We start from the raw sequence: 8,915 nt of genomic DNA on the forward strand, positions 1-8,915 counted from the left end.
ATATCCCCACTCCCGCTGCTCCGGGGTCAACATCCCCAATCCTGCTGCTCTGCGGAAAACATTCCTACTCCTGCTGCTCCGGGGTCAACATTCCCACTCCCGCTGCTCCGGTGACAACATTCCTACTTCCGTTGCTCCGGGGATAACATCCCCACTCCCGCCGCTCCGGGGACAACATCCCCAATCCCACTGCTCTGCGGAAAACATTCCTACTGCTGCTGCTCCGGGGACAACATTCCCAATCCGGCTGCTCTGGGGATAACGTTCCCACTCCCGCTGCTCCGGGGACAATATTCGCAGTCCCGCTGCTTCGGGGACAATATTCAAAGTCCCGCTGTTCTGGGAACAACATTCCCAATCCCTCTGCTCCAGCGACAACATTCCCACTCGCGCTGCTCCGGGGACCATATTCGCACTCCCGCTGCTCCGGGGACAATGTTCCCACTCCTGCTGCTCCGGTGACAACATTCCCACTTCCGCTCCTCCGGGGTTAACGTTCCCATTCCCGCTGCTCTGGGGACAACATCCCCAATCCCGCTGCTCTGTGGACAACATGCCTACTCCCGCTGCTCCGGGGTCAACATTCCCACTCCCTCTGCTCTGGTGACAACATTCCCACTTCTGCTGCTCCGGGGACAACATCCCCAATCCCGCTGCACTGCGGAAAACATTTATACTCCTGCTGCTCCGGGGTGACCATTCCCACTCACGCTGCTCCGGGGACAACATTCCCACTCCGGCTGCTCCAGGGACAACATACCCACTCCCACTGCTCCGGGGTCAACATTCCCACTCCCGCTGCTCCGATGACAATATCCCCACTCCCGCTGCTCCGGGGTCAACATCCCCAATCCTGCTGCTCTGCGGAAAACATTCCTACTCCTGCTGCTCCGGGGTCAACATTCCCACTCCCGCTGCTCCGGTGACAACATTCCTACTTCCGTTGCTCCGGGGATAACATCCCCACTCCCGCCGCTCCGGGGACAACATCCCCAATCCCACTGCTCTGCGGAAAACATTCCTACTGCTGCTGCTCCGGGGACAACATTCCCAATCCGGCTGCTCTGGGGATAACGTTCCCACTCCCGCTGCTCCGGGGACAATATTCGCAGTCCCGCTGCTTCGGGGACAATATTCAAAGTCACGCTGTTCTGGGAACAACATTCCCAATCCCTCTGCTCCAGCGACAACATTCCCACTCGCGCTGCTCCGGGGACCATATTCGCACTCCCGCTGCTTTGGGGACAACATTCAAAGTCCCGCTTCTCCGGTGGACAACATTCCCAATCCCGCTCGTCCAGGGACATCATTCCCACTCCTACAGCTCCGGGGACAACATTCCCAGTCCCCCTGCGCCAGGAACAACATTGCCAATCCCGCTGCCCGGGGGACAACTTTCCCACCCCCGCTACTCCGTGACAACATTCCCACTCCCGCTGTTCCTGGCAACATTCCCACTCCCGCTGCTCCGGGGACAACATTTCCACTCCTGCTGCTCCAGGGACAACATTACCACTCCCGCTGCTCCGGGGACAACATTCCCACTCCCGCTGCTCTGGTGAGAACATTCACACTTCCGCTGCTTCTGTGACAACGTTCCCACTTCCACTGCTCCAGGGACAACATTCCCAATCCCGCTACTCCGTGGACAACATTCCCAATCCCGCTGCTCCGGGGACAACATTCCCAGTCCCGCTGCTCCGGGGATACCATCCCCACTCCCACTGCTCTGGGGACAACATCCCCAATCCCACTGCTCTAGGGACAACATTCCCACTCTCCCTGCTCCGGGGACAACATTCCTACTGCTGCTGCTCCGGGGACAACATTCCCACTCCCACTGCTCTGGGGACAACATCCCCAATCCTGCTGCTCCAGGGACAACATTCCCACTCCCGCTGCTCAGGGGACAACATCCCCAATCTCGTTGTTGCAGAGACAGCATTCCCACTCTCGCTGCTCCGGGGACAACATTCCGATACACGCTGCTCCGGGCGCTACTTTCACAATCCCGCTGCTCTGGGGCAACATTCCCACTCCCGCTGCCGGGGTAACATTCCCACTCCCGCTGCCGGGCCACATTCCCATTCCCGCTGCTCTGGGGACAATATACGCAATCCCGCTGCTTCGGGGACAACATTCAAAGTCCCGCTGCTCCGAGGACAGCATTCCCACACCCGCTGCTCGGGTGGACAACATTCCCAATCCTGCTCATCCAGGGACATCATTCCCACTCCTACTGCTCCAGGGACAACATCCCCAATCCCACTGCTCTGTGGACAACATGCCTACTCCCGCTGCTCCGGGGTCAACATTCCCACTCCCTCTGCTCTGGTGACAACATTCCCACTTCTGCTGCTCCGGGGACAACATCCCCAATCCCGCTGCACTGCGGAAAACATTTATACTCCTGCTGCTCCGGGGTGACCATTCCCACTCACGCTGCTCCGGGGACAACATTCCCACTCCGGCTGCTCCAGGGACAACATACCCACTCCCACTGCTCCGGGGTCAACATTCCCACTCCCGCTGCTCCGATGACAATATCCCCACTCCCACTGCTCCGGGGTCAACATCCCCAATCCTGCTGCTCTGCGGAAAACATTCCTACTCCTGCTGCTCCGGGGTCAACATTCCCACTCCCGCTGCTCCGGTGACAACATTCCTACTTCCGTTGCTCCGGGGATAACATCCCCACTCCCGCCGCTCCGGGGACACATCCCCAATCCCACTGCTCTGCGGAAAACATTCCTACTGCTGCTGCTCCGGGGACAACATTCCCAATCTGGCTGCTCTGGGGATAACGTTCCCACTCCCGCTGCTCCGGGGACAATATTCGCAGTCCCGCTGCTTCGGGGACAACATTCAAAGTCCCGCTGTTCTGGGAACAACATTCCCAATCCCGCTGCTCCAGCGACAACATTCCCACTCGCGCTGCTCCGGGGACAACATGCCCACTCCCGCTGCTCCGGGGACAATGTTCCCACTCCTGCTGCTCCGGTGACAACATTCCCACTTCCGCTCCTCCGGGGTTAACGTTCCCATTCCCGCTGCTCTGGGGACAACATCCCCAATCCCGCTGCTCTGTGGACAACATGCCTACTCCCGCTGCTCCGGGGTCAACATTCCCACTCCCTCTGCTCTGGTGACAACATTCCCACTTCTGCTGCTCCGGGGACAACATCCCCAATCCCGCTGCACTGCGGAAAACATTTATACTCCTGCTGCTCCGGGGTGACCATTCCCACTCACGCTGCTCCGGGGACAACATTCCCACTCCGGCTGCTCCAGGGACAACATACCCACTCCCACTGCTCCGGGGTCAACATTCCCACTCCCGCTGCTCCGATGACAATATCCCCACTCCCACTGCTCCGGGGTCAACATCCCCAATCCTGCTGCTCTGCGGAAAACATTCCTACTCCTGCTGCTCCGGGGTCAACATTCCCACTCCCGCTGCTCCGGTGACAACATTCCTACTTCCGTTGCTCCGGGGATAACATCCCCACTCCCGCCGCTCCGGGGACAACATCCCCAATCCCACTGCTCTGCGGAAAACATTCCTACTGCTGCTGCTCCGGGGACAACATTCCCAATCTGGCTGCTCTGGGGATAACGTTCCCACTCCCGCTGCTCCGGGGACAATATTCGCAGTCCCGCTGCTTCGGGGACAACATTCAAAGTCCCGCTGTTCTGGGAACAACATTCCCAATCCCTCTGCTCCAGCGACAACATTCCCACTCGCGCTGCTCCGGGGACAACATGCCCACTCCCGCTGCTCCGGGGACAATGTTCCCACTCCTGCTGCTCCGGTGACAACATTCCCACTTCCGCTCCTCCGGGGTTAACGTTCCCATTCCCGCTGCTCTGGGGACAACATCCCCAATCCCGCTGCTCTGTGGACAACATGCCTACTCCCGCTGCTCCGGGGTCAACATTCCCACTCCCTCTGCTCTGGTGACAACATTCCCACTTCTGCTGCTCCGGGGACAACATCCCCAATCCCGCTGCACTGCGGAAAACATTTATACTCCTGCTGCTCCGGGGTGACCATTCCCACTCACGCTGCTCCGGGGACAACATTCCCACTCCGGCTGCTCCAGGGACAACATACCCACTCCCACTGCTCCGGGGTCAACATTCCCACTCCCGCTGCTCCGATGACAATATCCCCACTCCCGCTGCTCCGGGGTCAACATCCCCAATCCTGCTGCTCTGCGGAAAACATTCCTACTCCTGCTGCTCCGGGGTCAACATTCCCACTCCCGCTGCTCCGGTGACAACATTCCTACTTCCGTTGCTCCGGGGATAACATCCCCACTCCCGCCGCTCCGGGGACAACATCCCCAATCCCACTGCTCTGCGGAAAACATTCCTACTGCTGCTGCTCCGGGGACAACATTCCCAATCCGGCTGCTCTGGGGATAACGTTCCCACTCCCGCTGCTCCGGGGACAATATTCGCAGTCCCGCTGCTTCGGGGACAATATTCAAAGTCCCGCTGTTCTGGGAACAACATTCCCAATCCCTCTGCTCCAGCGACAACATTCCCACTCGCGCTGCTCCGGGGACCATATTCGCACTCCCGCTGCTCCGGGGACAATGTTCCCACTCCTGCTGCTCCGGTGACAACATTCCCACTTCCGCTCCTCCGGGGTTAACGTTCCCATTCCCGCTGCTCTGGGGACAACATCCCCAATCCCGCTGCTCTGTGGACAACATGCCTACTCCCGCTGCTCCGGGGTCAACATTCCCACTCCCTCTGCTCTGGTGACAACATTCCCACTTCTGCTGCTCCGGGGACAACATCCCCAATCCCGCTGCACTGCGGAAAACATTTATACTCCTGCTGCTCCGGGGTGACCATTCCCACTCACGCTGCTCCGGGGACAACATTCCCACTCCGGCTGCTCCAGGGACAACATACCCACTCCCACTGCTCCGGGGTCAACATTCCCACTCCCGCTGCTCCGATGACAATATCCCCACTCCCGCTGCTCCGGGGTCAACATCCCCAATCCTGCTGCTCTGCGGAAAACATTCCTACTCCTGCTGCTCCGGGGTCAACATTCCCACTCCCGCTGCTCCGGTGACAACATTCCTACTTCCGTTGCTCCGGGGATAACATCCCCACTCCCGCCGCTCCGGGGACAACATCCCCAATCCCACTGCTCTGCGGAAAACATTCCTACTGCTGCTGCTCCGGGGACAACATTCCCAATCCGGCTGCTCTGGGGATAACGTTCCCACTCCCGCTGCTCCGGGGACAATATTCGCAGTCCCGCTGCTTCGGGGACAATATTCAAAGTCACGCTGTTCTGGGAACAACATTCCCAATCCCTCTGCTCCAGCGACAACATTCCCACTCGCGCTGCTCCGGGGACCATATTCGCACTCCCGCTGCTTTGGGGACAACATTCAAAGTCCCGCTTCTCCGGTGGACAACATTCCCAATCCCGCTCGTCCAGGGACATCATTCCCACTCCTACAGCTCCGGGGACAACATTCCCAGTCCCCCTGCGCCAGGAACAACATTGCCAATCCCGCTGCCCGGGGGACAACTTTCCCACCCCCGCTACTCCGTGACAACATTCCCACTCCCGCTGTTCCTGGCAACATTCCCACTCCCGCTGCTCCGGGGACAACATTTCCACTCCTGCTGCTCCAGGGACAACATTACCACTCCCGCTGCTCCGGGGACAACATTCCCACTCCCGCTGCTCTGGTGAGAACATTCACACTTCCGCTGCTTCTGTGACAACGTTCCCACTTCCACTGCTCCGGGGACAACATTCCCAATCCCGCTACTCCGTGGACAACATTCCCAATCCCGCTGCTCCGGGGACAACATTCCCAGTCCCGCTGCTCCGGGGATACCATCCCCACTCCCACTGCTCTGGGGACAACATCCCCAATCCCACTGCTCTAGGGACAACATTCCCACTCTCCCTGCTCCGGGGACAACATTCCTACTGCTGCTGCTCCGGGGACAACATTCCCACTCCCACTGCTCTGGGGACAACATCCCCAATCCTGCTGCTCCAGGGACAACATTCCCACTCCCGCTGCTCAGGGGACAACATCCCCAATCTCGTTGTTGCAGAGACAGCATTCCCACTCTCGCTGCTCCGGGGACAACATTCCGATACACGCTGCTCCGGGCGCTACTTTCACAATCCCGCTGCTCTGGGGCAACATTCCCACTCCCGCTGCCGGGGTAACATTCCCACTCCCGCTGCCGGGCCACATTCCCATTCCCGCTGCTCTGGGGACAATATACGCAATCCCGCTGCTTCGGGGACAACATTCAAAGTCCCGCTGCTCCGAGGACAGCATTCCCACACCCGCTGCTCGGGTGGACAACATTCCCAATCCTGCTCATCCAGGGACATCATTCCCACTCCTACTGCTCCAGGGACAACATTCCCAGTCCCACTCCGCCAGGAACAACATTCTCAATCCTACTGCTCCGGGGACAACATTACCACTCCCGCTGCTCCGGGGACAACCTTCCCACTCCCGCTGCTCCGGTGAGAACATTCCCACTTCCGCTGCTCCTGTGACAACATTCCCACTTCCGCTGCTCCGGGGACAACATTCCCAATCCCGCTGCTCTGGGGACAACATTCCCAATCCTGCTGTGCCGGGGACAACATTCCCAATTCCGCTGCTGCCGGGTCAACATTCCCACTCCCGCAGCTCCGGGGACATAATTCCCAGACCCGTTGTTCTGGGGACAACATTCCCAGTCCCGCTGCTCCGGGGGACAACATTCCCACTCCTGCTGCTCAGGGGACAACATTCCCATCCCGCTGCTCCGGGGACAATATTACCACTCCCGCTGCTCTGGGGATAACATTCCCACTCCCGCTGCTCCAGTGAGAACATTCCCACATCCGCTGCTCTGGTGACAACATTCCCACTTCCGCTGCTCCGGGGACAACATTCCCAATCCCGTGCTCCGGGGACAACATTCCGAATCCTGCTGCGCCGGGGTCAACATTCCCAGTCCCACTGCGCCAGGGAAACATTCCCACTCCCGCTGCTCCAGGGCAACATTCCCACTCCCGCTGCTCCGGGGACAACATTATCAGTCCAGCTTCTCCGGGGACAACATTCCTAATCCCGCTGCTGCCGGGACAACATTCCCACTCCCGCTGCTCCGGGGACATCATTCGCAGACCCGCTGTTCTGGGGATAACATTCCCAGTCCTGCTGCTCCGGGGGACAACATTCCCACTCCTGCTGCTCAGAGGACAACATTCCCACTCCCGCTGCTCCAGGGACAATATTACCACTCCCGCTGCTCTGGGGATAACATTCCCACTCCCGCTGCTCCGGTGAGAACATTCCCACTTCCGCTGCTCCGATGACAACATTCCCACTTCCGCTGCTCCGGGGACAACATTCCCAATCCCGTGCTCCGGGGACAACAATCCCAATCCTGCTGCGCCGGGGACAACATTCCCAATCCCGCTGCTCCAGGGCAACATTCCCACTCCCGCTGCTCCGGCGACAACATTATCAGTCCAGCTTCTCCGGGGACAACATTCGTAATCTCGCTGCTCTGGGACAACATTCCCAATCCCGCTGCTCCAGCGACAACATTACCACTCACGCTGCTCCAGGGACAACATTCGCACTCCCACTGCTTCGGGGACAACATTCAAAGTCCCACTGCTCTGAGGACAACATTCCCAATCCCACTGTTCCGGGGACAACATTCCCTGTCCCGCTGCTCTGGGGACAACATTCCCAATCCCACTGCTCCGGGGGACAGCATTCCCATTCCCCCTGCTCCTGGGGACAACATCCTCATTCCCGCTGCTCCGGGACAACATTCCCACTCCCGCTGCTCTGGGCAACACTCCCACTCCCGCTGCTCCGGGGACAACATTCCCACTCCAGCTGCTCCGGGGACAACATTCCCACTCCTGCTGCTCTGGGGACAACATTCCCACTCCTGCTGCTCCGGGGACAACGTTCTTACTCCTGCTGCTCCGGTGACAACATTCCCACTTCCGCTGCTCCAGGGATAACGTTCCCATTCCCGCTGCTCCGGAGACAGCATTCTCAATCACGCTGCTCCGGGGACAACTTTTCCACTCCCGCTGCTCCGGATAAATTCCCAATCCGGTGGCTCTGGTGAAAACATTCCCAATCCAGCTGCTCCGGGGCCAACTTTCCCACTTCCGCTGCTCCGGGGATAACATTCCCACTCCCGATTCTCCGGGGATAACATTCCCACTCCCGCTGCTCTGGGGACAACATTCGCACTCCCGCTGCTTCGGGGACAACATTCAAAGTCCCGCTGCTCCGAGGACAACATTCCCATACCTGCTTCTCTGGTGGATAACATTCCCAATCCCGCTCCTCCGGGGACATCACTTCCACTCCCACTGCTCCGGAAACAACATTCCCAGTCCCCCTGCGTCAGGAACAACATTCGCAATCCCCCTGCTACGGGACAACATTCCCAGTCTTGCTGCTCCGGGGTACAACATTCTCATTCCCGCTGCTCCGGGACAAGATTCCCAATCCGGCTGCTCTGGGGATACCATTCCCTCTAGCGCTGCTCCGGGGACAACATTCTCAATCACGCTGCTCCGGGGACAACTTTTCCACTCCGGCTGCTCCGCGGACAACATTCCCAATCCGGTTGCTCTGGTGAAAACATTCCCAATCCAGCTGCTCCGGGGCCAACTTTCCCACTTCTGCTGCTCCGGGGATAACATTCCCACTCCCGATGCTCCGGGGATAACATTCCCACTACCGCTGCTCCGGGGACAACATTACCAATCCTGCTGCTCCGGGGATAACATTCCCAATCCTGCTCCTCCGGGGACATCACTTCCACTCCCACTGCTCCGGGAACAACATTCCCAGTCCCCCTGTGCCAGGAACAACATTCCCAAC

The sequence above is a fragment of the Scyliorhinus torazame genome, chromosome 2 (genome assembly GCF_047496885.1).
Source record: "Scyliorhinus torazame isolate Kashiwa2021f chromosome 2, sScyTor2.1, whole genome shotgun sequence".
NCBI classification, from domain to species: domain Eukaryota; kingdom Metazoa; phylum Chordata; class Chondrichthyes; order Carcharhiniformes; family Scyliorhinidae; genus Scyliorhinus; species Scyliorhinus torazame.